The 14701-nt window shown below is 36.4% G+C and overlaps 1 protein-coding gene and 2 long non-coding RNA genes across 3 annotated transcripts in view; 2 read left to right on the top strand and 1 right to left on the bottom strand.

Annotated features, from left to right (window-relative positions):
- The window catches only part of BRINP3 (BMP/retinoic acid inducible neural specific 3), a 401827-nt gene extending 400002 nt beyond the window's left edge, over positions 1-1825 (bottom strand). The window contains exon 1 of the mRNA XM_047705594.1: positions 1280-1825. The gene's annotated coding sequence lies outside the window, so the exon portion shown is untranslated. The remainder of the gene's footprint in view (positions 1-1279) is intronic.
- Positions 1826-2240: 415 nt separating this feature from the next.
- LOC125086217 (uncharacterized) lies at positions 2241-4774 on the top strand. The gene is made up of 3 exons (XR_007123125.1): positions 2241-2455; positions 2869-2968; positions 4228-4774. It is a non-coding gene; the product is annotated as an uncharacterized LOC125086217 (long non-coding RNA).
- A 3119-nt stretch (positions 4775-7893) lies between these two features.
- LOC125085520 (uncharacterized) lies at positions 7894-12392 on the top strand. Its single transcript, XR_007122970.1, has 3 exons — positions 7894-7911; positions 12053-12133; positions 12294-12392. It is a non-coding gene; the product is annotated as an uncharacterized LOC125085520 (long non-coding RNA).
- The last annotated feature ends 2309 nt before the right edge of the window (positions 12393-14701 follow it).

The raw sequence follows: 14701 nt of genomic DNA, 5'->3' as shown, positions 1-14701 counted from the left end.
CATTACTTAGGTCGTCGCGTCAGCCATCAATGAGGATGGGGATAGTTCTTTTTGAGAAATTAAAAAGAGAGAAAGAGAGAAGAAAAAAGGAAAGGAAATGAAGGGGGGGGGAAGACATAAGGAAAGAAAGAAAAGCTTAAACAATAGGTTCTCACCTCCATCCACCCCAATAAGGAGAAAATGTAGAACCCAGGAACTTGTTCTGATGGGGGCTGGGCAAGGTGGAGGGGATGTAACAGGAAAACTCTAAAACCTTAGTATGTATTAGAGACTGCAATACATGTAGGCTTGACATTTAATTAATACCATGTCCTTGTCAATATGTGAAGTAAAAGCTAAGATTTAAATGTTCCTCAGCATACCTATACTTAAATGGGAAGTGATAATCATAATGTCAGGTAAACCCATAAAAAATGTTCATAAAAGCAAAAAACACTGATGCTTTACATAGTTATTAAAAATTGAGTCTGGGGGTTGAACAAGTGTGAAGAGTGAGGTAATTAATTTTTTTATATAAAGTCTGCCCCTGATTTTCAATTTATTAGAACCCAGATAATCAGTGCTTTCTTCTGATAGCACTCTTCCTCTGAAATGAGGGCTCCGTGTCCAATTAGCTGTTCATCAGCTAAATTCACGAAACCAGAAATGTACTAAATATGATCCCTGAATTGAAATGCAATGCCCAAAATAATGTGTTCATGTGTGATTTGGGATATTGTAAGAAAAAAAATGGTGCACTTAAAACTCCTACTCTTCTTCTTACCGTAGAGTGGCTTTTAGTGTTTAGTGTCCTGCTAAACCCATAAAAATACACTTTACAAAAGTCTTCTTCAGTCATGTAATTGCTTGCAATGAACAAATGCTGACCTGAACAACCTTGTGAAGATCAGAAACCAGTGAACTTTCTCGGACCCTGAAATTGTGAGAAGGTTTAAGCTTACTCTTAGATAAACACATAAAATTTGACCTTTCAAATGGCACGAGAATGTGTGCCAAGAAGCATTAATGGGAGGGGGGAGGAATGGTTAATGTTTCCTATAACCTGTAATATAAAGGAGGACAGAAATAAATAATGTAAAAGGTGATGGGATAATTCATTACATGAGCTCTATTTTAGTAGCACAATTGCAACTAATATACTAATTAATGAACAGTCACATAGATCTTTGAGTTCTGAAAGTAACAAAAATATCATTAAAATGAGATATTGCTGAAACAAAGCTTATTTAAAATAACACTAGCAATAAATTTCTAATAAAATATAAGGAGAATAACTTACCAGAGGACATTTCAGGAAGCAAGATGACTGTGAGAAAAATATATCCAGGATGCAAACAGATATTCCATGATCTTCCAAATCAAAATAGTGATGAGCTGCAGGGTGGTGGAACTTTGAAAAAATCAGCAGTTCCTGGTGGCATGTAACCACCTAAAAACCAGTTACACAGAAAGCCATGAACCCCCAAGGAAAAGAAAAAATGTGTGAGAAGTGCCTTTTATTTTGGGGGGTGGGGGCTTATTTGTAAAGATCCTTAGGCAGACAAAGTGAAATTTACTGACTGTACATGCCCACACAGTGGGGGGAAATAGAAGCTGTGTAACCCCGGAGAACAGGAGGTGAAATACAGATAAATCTGCAAAGAGAAGTAAAAGGATGTGTTGAAGACAAGAGATAGAGAGAGAACTAGTGAGCAAGGCTCTAGTCATCCTGAAAGATACAGCAGCAAGAATGATTTAGGCTGCTGGGAAGGATCCAATGAGAATTCAAGAGGGCACTGCTTCTGAAATCCTGCTCTGATCTTCCCACTCTCAGTTCTTTAAGAGTTACCTGCGCTGGGAACATGATTATTAGGATTAATAGTATTCCATCAGTGTGTTTCACTAGGATTTCCCTTGAACTCTCTCACTCTGGCAGCAACTGAGGGAGGCGTAGTAAGGAAGCCCAGCTCAGCCAACCCCCCCCCCCCTCCCAATAAACCACTATGGTCACTTTAGGATGACCAAATCATCAGTGATTTGCGTGGGGGGGGGGGGGGCGGTGGGGTTCGAAGGGCTGAAGATGCGGATGAGGCCGAGTCGCCGGGCGCTTTCGGGGATGCTGTGCCGAGGCTCAGGCGGGGGGCGGGGGGGACCGCGGTTACGAGCTGCAGCGGCGGCAGCAGGAGCGGTTTTCTCCCAGGTCCCGTTTTCTCGGAGAATGCTGCAGCCCGAGACTCGAGACCGTTCACTTCCATCCGAAACCTCAGCTCCAAATGCCTTGTTTTAGAAGCTAGAGCTGGGAGGTTCCGAGGACGGTTCCTGGGGGAGCGGGTGACAGGCGGGGAGGCTCTCGCGTCCTCTCTGATTCCTGCACAGTTACCGAGGGAGAGTGCGCTAGAAATGGCTTTGCTGCCGAACGCATGAGCTTGCCGTTTTCGTATCCCGATACGGCACACACGATCGCCTGATCGATCGGGTAAGATCAGCTTTATTCCTTCTCTCTTTTCCTCTCCGTGGTCCCATCCCTTCTCCGAGCCCAAACCCGAAACCCGAATCCTAGGTTCTCTCCTCTGTCTCTCTCCTTCTCTTTCTCTCTCTTTCCATGGAAGAACTTCCCTTTCCTTTTTGAAACCTACTTCCCCAAGGAATTGCTCGTGTGACTGAGGGGCTGGTAATTCTCTTTGTAGATGATTTATATTTTGGCTGTGAAATGATTCCCCCGTCGCCACCCTCGGTACCCTCCTTAGAGAAGATCCCTCCCTCCCCATGGGTTCACTCTCCGAGCTCCGATCTGGAAGAAGAGCGCCGTGGGAGTCTTTTGCCCTCAGCTCTATCTTCCTCTGGACCCTGAAGCTTAAGCACTATCCGCCTCTCTCCCTCTCTTTTTAGAAATAGGAGGGAAAGGTAGAGTGGAAATTGATTTCTTGCAGAGACTGAGGCGCCGAATGATAGAGGGAATAAACATTTGCCCTGGATAAAAATGTTCTTGGTAAGTAATCTTATTTTCTGCGGTTGAAGAGGAAACACATTGCTTCTCACTGCCCCATCCCCCACCCCATTCATTTATTTGCTCTCTGTATGTAAATCACGAGCTGGGTCAGTGGAAATTTTCTTTTCCTCCTTCCTCGGAGAATAGCAACATGTAAGGGTGAATTTGAACTAGGGAGCTTTTAAGGAGGCCATAGGAAGGCTTGAAGGCTCTTCATTTCTTACATTCAAAACCTACACACAGGTAAAGCTGATTCCTGATTGCTTGCAAGAAGAGTATTTAAATACTCTTTTTTAAATATTTAAAAAATATTTATTTCTCCTTTATTTCTCACTGTTTTTCTCCTTTATTTCTCACTGTTTTTTCTTTCCGAAAATAAAATAGTTTCAGGTGGTAGCCCCATGTCCAAGGTTTTCGTATCCCTTGGCCATGTTCTAAAATTCCATTCCAGAAATAAGAACGTGTATTAAGCTAAAGCTTAATAAGTAAGCTTTAAGCTAAAGGTAAGTTAAAGCTATAGTGCCCCTTACTAATGTGTACATCTTTGTTCCAGTTCTTGGACCAGATACAAATTATTAGCATCCAAGATAGCTGTTTGCATGTTGTGATGATACCTATAAATTCAGAAAGCCCTCTGGTTTTCATGAGTCTAGAGCACCCCCAGCCTGCATTTGCTTATTATGTGAAGAGTGTAAAAGTAGGAGGAAGCCAAACAGTCTTGGAGTGTGCTTACATCATATGTCAATAAGTGTGCAGAATAATACATCTCGCAAATTTGTGTGAACTTGGTTTATCAAGTGCCAGCTGACCATTTCGGATGTGAAAAACTAAAGGCGAATTGTTCTAAGAGAAATTATTGCAACTTTGCGTTAGAGAATGTATTTTACTGGTGTAATATCTATATTACTTTTTCCTCCATTATTGTTATGGTTTATAGTCTACAACTCTTATTCCCAAATTTTATTGATAAAGAATAAGCTAATTTGCACAAAATTTATTTCTGATATAAATAGGATAACCTTAATCCCAAATATCTGATATTAAAATTCCATTGATAAGAAAAGACTTTATTTCAGATCATCAGTTTCCTTGAAATCTACTAGGAAATCCCAGAAGAGAGATAGCCAAGTATCGTATTTCAACAGTAAAGCAAACTGTGCATGTACTCAATCTAGTATCTAGTCTTTGTTACTATCAAAATTGTCCAGGGAAAAAATTTCATGCGTGTGTAACTTTTTTTTTTTTCTTTCTCTCCTTAGGCTGTGTTCCTGCCCTAATAAGGATCTAGAGCAGAAGATTTTCTTCAGTCATCAAATTTTACCCAAAAGATTACTGTTGTGTTTATGTCTGTTTTATACAGGTTGACAGATGTTGGTAGGGGGATCTGAGGTCCACACAAGGAGGTTGAATGTCCTGAATTAGATTTGTTACAAATTCAACCTTAACAATTGTGATATATAGAGAGCACAGTTTGCATATATGATCTTTTTATGCTGTCTAAATCTACTTACCTAAATTGCTATTCAAAAAAATACAGTTGTTTGTTGAGGACCCAACCTGACTTAAGTTAGAAAATGTAACATTAAATTTTTTATTTTACATGTGAAATGATTGTGAGGTTGCTATTCTTTTAAATATTTGGAGAATAAAAAGAACAGGATAAAAACATTAATTTTGTGGCCCATGGTTCCTTAACTTTAACAAATTTTATAACACTTAAAGTTTATTAAACTATCTAAGTACTTAGCATTATATTAAAGCATATGATGAAGTTCGATGAACCTCAAAATAGAGCCATAGGCTTTTACATCTCATAGCTAGCTCTTACCTGGTTTGTACGTAGAACCATCTCAAAAGTTAGATATTTTAATTTTATACTGAGAATGTCCTTTCTTGGACAATCTCAAGGTACATCTACCATTGGTATCAGCACATTTTATATTACTGGTATTGTTTTTGTTTGCTCTCCTGGCTTCTTCTTTTAAATGTATAGGTATCACCTAATGTCTTTCGTTCTTTCTTTCTTTTTCCTGCGTCTTCATGTTTTTATTTTTTTTTCATTTTATTTTATTTTATTTCTTTTTCAGTGTTCCAGCATTCATTGTTTATGCACCACACCCAGTGCTCCATGCAACACGTGCCCTCCTTAATACCCACCAGGCTCACCCAACCCCCTGCCCCCCTCCTCTCCATAACTCTCAGTTTCTCAGAGTCCACAGTCTCTCATGGCTTTGTCTCCCCCTCTGATTTCCCCCAACTCACTTCTCCTCTCCATCTCCCAATGTCCTCCATGTTATTCTTAATGCTCCACAAGTAAGTGAAACCTATAATTGACTCTCTCCTTGATTTATTTCACTCAGCATAATCTCTTCCAGTCCCATCCATGTTGATACAAAAGTTGAGTATTCATCCTTTCTGATGGAGGCATAGTACTCCATTGTTTATATGGGCCATATCTTTATTCATTTGTCCATTGAAGGTCATCTTGGTTCTTTCCACAGTTTGGTGGCCATTGTTGCTATTGGGGTACAGATGGTCCTCTTTTCACTACATCAGTATCTTTGGGGTAAATACCCAGTAGTGCAATTGCAGGGTCATAGGGAAGCTCTATTTTTAATTTCTTAAGGAGTCTCCACACTGTTTTCCAAAGTGGCTGCACCAACTTGCATTCCCACCAACAGTGTAAGAGGGTTCCCCTTTCTCCACATCCTCTCCAACACATGTTGTTTACTGTCTTGTGAATTTTGGCCATTCTAACTGGTGTAAGGTGGTATCTCAATGTGATTTTGATTTGAATCTCCCTGATGGCTAATGATGATGAACATTTTTTCATGTGTCTGTTAGCCATTTGTATGTCTTATTTGGAGAAGTGTCTGTTCATGTTTTCTGCCCATTTTTTGATGTGATTATCTGTTTTGTATGTGTTGAGTTTGGGGAGTTCTTTATAGATCTTGGATATCAGCATTTTGTCTGTAGTGTCATTTGTGAATACCTTCTCCCATTCCGTGGGTTGCCTCTTTGTTTCGTTGACTGTTTCTTTTGCTGTACAGAAGCGTTTGATCTTGATGAAGTCCCAAACATTTATCTTTCTTTTTGTTTCCTTTGCCTTTGGAGACATGTCTTGAAAGAATTTGCTGTGGCCAATGTTGAAGAGGTTACTGCCTATGTTCTCCTCTAGGATTTTGATAGATTCCTGCTTCATGTTGAGGTCTTTTATCCGTTTCAAGTTTATCTTTGTGTATGGTGTAAGAGAATGGTTGAGTTTCATTCTTCTACACATAGCTGTCCAAGTTTCCCAGCACCATTTATTAAAGAGACTGTCTTTTTGCCACTGTATATTTTTTCCTGTTTTGTTGAAGGTTATTTGACCATAGAGTTGAGGGTCCAAATCTGAGCTCTCTACACTGTTCCACTGGTCTATGTGTCTGTTTTTGTGCCAGTACCATGTTGTCTGGGTGATCACAGCTTTGTAGTAAAGCTTGAAATCAGGCAATGTGATGCCCCTGATTTTTTCTTTTTCAACATTTCCTTAGCAATGCGAAGTCTCTTCTGGTTCCTTACAAATTTTAGGATTGTCTGTTCCAGCTCTTTGAAAAATGCTGGTGAAATTTCAATCAATATGGCATTCAAAGTATAGATTGCTCTAGGTAGTATAGACATTTTAACACTGTTTATTCTTCTAATCCATGAGCATGGAATGCTCTTCCATTTTTTTGTATCTTCTTCAATTTCTTTCATGAGTGTTTTGTAATTCCTTGAGTACAGATCCTTTACCTTTTTGGTTAGGTTATTCCCAGGTATCATATGGTTCTTGGTGCTATAGTAAACGGAATCAATTCTCTCATTTCCCTTTCTATATTTTCTTTGTTAGTGTATAAGAAAGGAACTGATTTCTGTACATTGATTTTATGTCCTGCCACATTACTGAATTACTGTATGAGTTTTAGTAGTAAGGGGATGGAGTCTTTTGGGTTTTCCATATTAAGTATCATGTCATCTGTGAAGAGAGAGAGTTTGACTTCTTCATTGCCCATTTGAATACCTTTTATTTATTTTTATTGTCTGATTGCTGTTGCTAGGACTTCTAGTACTATGTTGACCTAATATATTTCTTACCTGTTAATCCAATAAAATGTCTAATCTAAAAGCAATGTTCAAGGTATATTGTATTAGAGAAATTGCAAATCAGTTTGCTTGTGAATAAAAAATGTCAATGTACCTTAGGTCGTTTTAACCCTAAATCAAATTTATAACAAAAATGTAGTAATAGAAGTAAACTCAAACTGTTTCTTGCATACAAAAGAGAGTCAGTCATACATCACACACACATGCATATATAATTTCCTTCATTAGAATATTAAAATTTATTCATTTTAGTCTCTGCTACATGTTTATTTTGGTTTTAGATCTTCCTCTTTGAATATCTCTAAAGTTTCTTAAATTCCTAAGTGTGAAAGCATTTTCATGTCTTACTCCATAAAATGAATATGCTGCTAAATAAACAGAGCCCATATATTTGAGTCTCAAAATACTTATAATAGTCCCCTGCCTTATCCACAGAGGACATGTTCTAAGACCCCCAGCAGATACCTGAAACCATGGATAGTAAAGAACCTTAATTATATCATGTTTTCTCCTACACATACATACTGTAATAAAACTTAACATATATTAAGCACAGTAAGAGTTTAACAATATTAATAAAATAGACCAATTATAAAAATATTCTGTAATAAAAGTTATGTGAACATGTCTCTCTCAAAATACTTATTGGACCATACTCACCTTTTTTCTTCTTGTGATGATGTGAGATAATAAAATGCCTGTGTGATGAGATGAAGTGAGGGAATGACATAGGCATTGTGACATAGCATTAAACTACTACTGACCTTGGGACTACTTGTCAGAAGGGGATCATCAGTTTCCAGAAACTGAAGCTGCAGGTAGGGTAACTGAAATAGGGGAAAGTGAAACCAGAGATAGAGGGAACTATTGTATATTGAAACCGGAAGGGACTTTAATGCCACTGAGTCTTAACTCCTTCATTATGATGAAGAAATTGAGAACCTAAGAGGCTAAGTGATTAGTGTAATCATGTACTAACTGGTAATCCACAGAACTTTAAATTTAGTCTTCCTAACTTCTTAGCTAGTATTCATTGTAAATCAATCAAATTCCATCACTAGTTGCTAAAGCAGGTATTGTTTGAATTGGGATAAGAAGTAGATGAAAGAGAAGGTGATATAATGATGAATAAATTGCACCCTTCTTGGAGTTGATTTTGTTGACAACTAATCCTCTCCATTGTAGGAAGTTTTTATTTCCCCATCATGTTTTATCGTCCCTAGCTCCCCGCTGTCCCTGCCCTCAATTCTTAGTGCAATTGTACTTCCTCAGAAAGATTCTTAAGTATTTTTGTACTTCACTAGGTTGTTCCCTAGACTACTACACACCTCCCTCCTTCCCCTACCCATACACCTACCCGCAGTGTCACACACCATCATGTCACCTGTAGTTCTGCTTCTTTTTTTAAAAAATATTCTACTTATTTATTTGAGAGAGAGAGAGAGAATGAGAGCTGGGAGGGTCAGAGGGAGAAGAAGACACCCCACTGAGCAGGAAGCCCAATGTGGGGCTCTATCCTGGGATTCTGGGATCATGAGCTGAGCCAAAGGCAGATGCTTAACCTACTAATCACCAAGGTACCCCTGTAGTTCTAGTTTTTAAATTCCTTAGTAATGTAAAAAATAGAACTACATCAAGAGGAAAGCCATCTCGAAATAAGATGGTTAATTAGACTTACATCTGAAACCACACACACACACACACACACAGGATATGAAATAAATGCAGAGACTCAGAAATACATTGTGATGAAGACATTATTATGTTAAAATATATTCCATTAACAAAGGGCATTCATAATAAGAAAGCTATAAAACTTCAGTAATTTAGGAATGTTCACTTTCTGGAGTATTGCTACCAAGTTACTTTTCTTGGAAATGACAAGCCTAAAGGACAAATACAACATTGAAATTCATTGGTGGTTATTGCTTCAAAGGGGTCCTTATTCTTGGGTTAAACAAGAATAGAGGAAAATCTGAAAATATTTTAACTCTATATAATATGCTTTTATAAAATTAAATTTTTACAGTATTCTGAAATATTGCAATAGATGGGATACTTACAAGAAAGAATTTATATTGGTTATTTTTTGTATTAAGGATTGATACAGCATCTGTTCCTAATTAAAACAATTCAAGGTATAGGGGTAGAGGGAACATTCCTCAACTTCATAAAATGTATCTATGAAAAACCCATAGTGAATATCATCCTTAATGGGGAAAAGCTGAAAGCCTTCCCTTTGAGATCAGGAACACAACAAAGATGTCCAATTTTGCCACTGTTGTTCAACATAGTACTAGAAGTCCTAGCAACAGCAATTAGACAACAAAAAGAAATAAAAGGTACTCAAATTGACCAAGAAGAAGTCAAACTTTCTCTCTTTGCAGATGACATGATACTTTATATGGAAAACCCAAAGACTCCACCCCCAAACTACTAGAACTCATACAGCAATTCAGTAATGTGGCAGGATATAATATCAATGCACAGAAATCAGTTGCTTTCTTATTAACTAACAATGTTTTAAGGATTGAAAACAAAACCCATGCTTACTTAAAACCTACCTATTCTTGAATAAAACTTTCTAATTGCTAAAGGGAAAGATAGGTAGATTCATAGAATTTTTTTTAAAGCCTTATTTATTTAAGAGAGGGAAGGAGAGAGCTTGAGTAGGGGGAGGGGCTGAGAAAAAGAATCCCAAGAAGACTCCTCCCTTGATACAGAGTCTGACACTGAGCTCTGATGATCTCACACCGATATCAAGATCTGGGCCCAAAATCAAGAGTCAGTCAGTTAACAGACTGAATCACTTAGGTGTCCCAATTCATATAATTTTTTGAAGAACCTACTATAGGTCTATCATTTTAAATAGTTTGTATCTCTATCAACTGTGCAATTTGGTTATAAATGTTTCATATATGAAGCAACAGTCTCAAAGCATATTAATTTTCCCCAAATCACAAACTAAGTAGAAGATTCAGAATTAGAAATCAGTTTTTATGACTTCAAAGTCTTGGTGGATTCCCACTGTACTTTTCTACCACATATAAAATACTGGGATGATAGAAGTGTTCTGGAAGCATTTGTTAAGTAGCATTTGTACTGCTGTAGATGTTTTTGTGTGATTAATAATGTCTTCACAACTGTGTAATAGAATTCAGAGCCTAATCTATTTCAAAGAACATGCTGCCTACTATCATTTTCATGAACCAGAAACAATGATTGTGTTTTTTTCACATTTATTCTCAACTCCCTTGCTTTGAATCTGCACCACCTAGTACAAAAACCTTACATAGAGAAGGAGCTCAATAAATATTTATTTAAAAGGTGAAATTCAGTGCTTAACCAAAGCTTCCATCCTTAATATTCCTACAAGGGCTTTCTGTGTTTAATTTTTATCCAACATTTAGAAATATTATTACTAAGTGAGAGCATTTTTCAAAATATTTTCAGAATATTTTGCATATATTTGGCTTTAGTAAGCCATGTTTAAAATAATAACACTTTGCTATTGCACAGGAGTTTATATTTTTATAATACCTTATTATCTGCCATACTAATGTAATCCTCCCACTATGTTGTAAGTTAAGGCATTTTGTTTATTTGAAAATAAGGGAAATAAAGTATAAAGAGATTAAAGCACTATTATTGATTACTAAAAGAAATAATTAAGCTATTTTTACTTATCATATTGTATTTCCTAACTTGTTGAGGGAAGAAGAAATGTGGCGGACATGTCAAATTGTTTGTTAATTTTATTAACAAACTATATGGGTATAAATTTTTCATCTCTCAACTTTTGCAAGTAAAATATATTCATAGAAGTGAGCAATCTAATTTTATGAGCTGAATTAAAAAACTATCAGTTTTTATAACATTTTGCTAATCAGAATTCTCAGAATTAAGATATTTGACATTAAAAATGATTATTTTCTAAATTATTTGTACTGCCAAAATCTATTCATGAGTGCAGTGAACAAAATATGTTCAATAGTATAGTGATTATATGGATTAATGCATTATCAACTGACATGAATACATTTACACAATTTTTTAAATAACTTAAAAATAATAATATTGAAAACATTCAAGGAAAAGATACAACTTCCCTACAATCCTCCTTTGTATCTGGATGTCAATGATTATTCAGTGTGATAGAAAGAATACAACTTCCCAAAATATCCCACATTCTAATCCCCAGGATGTTCAGCTAGGTTACCTACCAAAAGGGGCTTTGTAAATGTCATAAAGTTAAGGACCCTGAGACACTGAGAGAAGCCTAGATTACCTGTGTGTCCTTAATATAATCACAAGCATCCTTACAAGACAAAGGCAAAAGAATGCAGTGTGAGAAAGAGATGGGATGACAGAAGCAGGTGGAGTGATGAGGAACCATTAACCAAGGAATGCAGGCAAGACACCCCTTAGAAGCTGGGAAAGGGAAGAAAACCGATGTTTCCCTAGTGCTTTCAGAAGCAATTAAGCCCTGCTGATCAATTTTAGAATTCCGACCTACAGAATTGTTGACTTAATAATTTGTGTTGTTTTAAGACACTATACGGTGATAGGACACTGATAGAGCCAGTCATGCAAAGAGTTCAAAAATAAGCAGTATGTCCTTTCCTCTCTGGGAACTCTAAGATTTAACAGCAAATTCTTGCTTCATGGCTACTCCATTCCTCCAGATACTGAATAAGCCATTGTCTTTCATCAGGCAGAAACTTGATTTCCTCAAGAACCAGGCTGATTCATCGAACTTGGTTATATCACCAATTTGGTGAATAAGAACCAGGGTGGGGACAACCAGTCAATAGTACTAGTCACCAGAAACAAACTAACAATTTAAGAACTTATCATACTGCATAGTTTTATTCATTTGATATACACTACTTAGCATAGTGTCTCACACATATTAGCATCTAATTCATGCTGATTTGGTTCTAACAAATATTGCTATAGGTGTAATAAAGTAATGATCATTACCTCTGGGGATTGTATGAAAATGAAATGGTATGAAGAAAAGATAGGAGCACAATAACAGTAAGTACAGAAGCCAGTGAAAATTATCAAAACATCCAAAGAAATATGAGATCAAAATGAGACCACAAGAGACTGACTGACAGGGAGTGGGAGGATTTTTATTTTCATGGAAAGATGGATATGAAGCAATTTGATAATTTTCTCCTTGTGTTTTGTACAGTACTGCAATCAGGAAAAGAACCCAAACGTTTACTTAATTAGGTTGCATCATTAATTTTAGTGTCTCATGAACTCCTAAGGCCTTTCACCCCTTGTAGAAATAAAAGAAACTAAGCTACTTGATTGCCAATTCCCTTGGTGTCTCTAAATCTCTGTAATGTGTGTACTTCCTATTCTGAAGAAATACATACCTTGTAGGAGGAAGAAAAATAATCCTTCACATTGATCATGGAGTTTTGCCTCTGAGGAGAAAATACGAATTTACAGACAAAAGCAATTTTAAAAGACTATATAAAATGAATTCATTTCATATTTATAGAAGGAGCCCAAGCTTAAAAGTCAATTCAACGAATATTTATTGACATTTATTCAACAATCATTTATTGATAGTATTATATATATGAAGCAAGGTTCTAAATGTTATAAGGACATAAAAATAAATAAGTTACAGTCTTTATTTCCTGGTAGGAGGATAAGGGGAGGATACAATAAATATAAAGGTACTTTTGACTCTATCCCGCATTCTATTCTCATAATCAATCATCCTTTTTTTAGAAAGAAAAACAAATTTATTGTCATCTGTGGGCCATGCACTTCTTAGGATAATATGCTGTTTGAATAAGATAACCAAAGTCATGGACATCAAGTGTCTTACAAATACTGACACAATCCTAACAACAATACAAAAGAAAATAATAAACCTAGATTTGAATAATTGCTGGTGACTTTAGCTGAAGCATAAGGCAAGAGGAGTTTGCTTAGAGTTTTAGGAGGCAGCAGTTTCAGCAGGGTGATTTTTTTTTTTTTCAGTATACGTTTAAGGTTAAGAAATCCAATGTCTTTAGCTCAACCACAATTTTAATTTTGTGCTAATGCACGGTTCAGTTTAGTCAATAGGATAGTGTGGTGATCCAATGCACAGCAATTCAAGGACCTAGACTCCTCCTGTCTGGTGACCTGTTGTTCCACCAGATCCTTAGATATTATCTATTCATTTGGGAAATGTAGGAAAGACAAAAAGTGGAGGGAAGGTTACTTAGGAGATTTTTATGGCCCAGATCTACGAGTGGCCCACATCATTTCCATTCGTGTTCCATGGACCCAAACACATTCTTATGACCACATCTAACTACAAAGGAAGCTGTAAAATGAAATCAAGTTTTGGGTCTAGAAAGAAGACAGGAACATAGATAGCAATCTTCTGTACCGATAGTCTCAAACCAGAGTGTTCTTTGGTTGTGTGTTCAGTCCAGGACCAAAACTTTAACTTTGCTTTTGGGAAGGAATTAGAGCAAAGAATTGATAGATGGTGTGTTGCTAGGGAGAAGAAATTCCAGTCCTTGCCAACATCTAGAATGGGCACGGCAAATAGTTGATACTTAATAAATATTTGTTAATGAATGAATACCTATGGCCTTGGGTGTTCCCATGAAATGTCTCTGTACCCAAACTTGGCATTCAAATGTATATCCACAGACCTTATGTTATGTACAGAAATAAAAGTGAAATAGAAATTAAGTTCCCTAAATATTGTAAATAGGAATGTACATTAATAATGTTGAAAGAACGAGGTTTACAATCAATTTGCTGGGACACGTGGGTGGCTCAGTTGGTTGAGCATCTGCCTTCAGCTCAAGTTGTGATCCCACCCAGGGTCCTGGGATTGAGTCCTGCATCCAGCTCCTTGCTCAGCAGGAAGCCTGCTTCTTCCTCTGCCTCTGCCTGCCATTGTGCCTGATTGTGCTCTCTCTCTCTCTCTCTGACAAATAAATAAATAAAATCTTAAGAAATTAAATAAAAGGAAAGAAAAGAAAATCAATTTGCCCATATGTGCTATAGACTCCTAAGTTAATTTCCCATCCTCTCCTATATCAATTGATAATATTCCTCAGGAACAAGACAAAACATATTTTAAAATAAATATTGTTTATACAGACAATATTATAGGCCTTAAAGATTTCTTAGTTAAATAAAATAATATATACATTCAATTTCTTCTAGATTTAATTATAGTTTAATTATATGACACAGAAAGAAAAGCAATATATTCAATTAAAGACTGAGAGAGGAATGATTAGGAATGAAAGTACAAGTTTTGGCCACAGATAATATAAAATAGCTTTAAATTACTGGTAAAAAATATATTTTAACATTTATTGTTAAATTCCTTTGATAAGGTCTTAATTTGCTTTGATAAATACATAAAAATACTCATTCATGCCTAGAAAATAATCCAGTATTTGTTATTAAGCCTGAGTAATTAATAACAGATTTCTTAAAGTCACCATTTACCTCACAACTATTAGAAAAACATACATTTTTTCGAAGGGCTACTGTATTTGCCAATAAATACATATGTAATATAAAAGAATGCAAACTCTTACGGCGCCTGGGTGGCTCAGTTGGATA

The sequence above is a fragment of the Lutra lutra genome, chromosome 15, assembly GCF_902655055.1.
Source record: "Lutra lutra chromosome 15, mLutLut1.2, whole genome shotgun sequence".
Taxonomy (NCBI): domain Eukaryota; kingdom Metazoa; phylum Chordata; class Mammalia; order Carnivora; family Mustelidae; genus Lutra; species Lutra lutra.
Note: the sequence above shows the minus strand (reverse complement) of the source record. Positions and strands in the feature narration are given on the sequence as shown.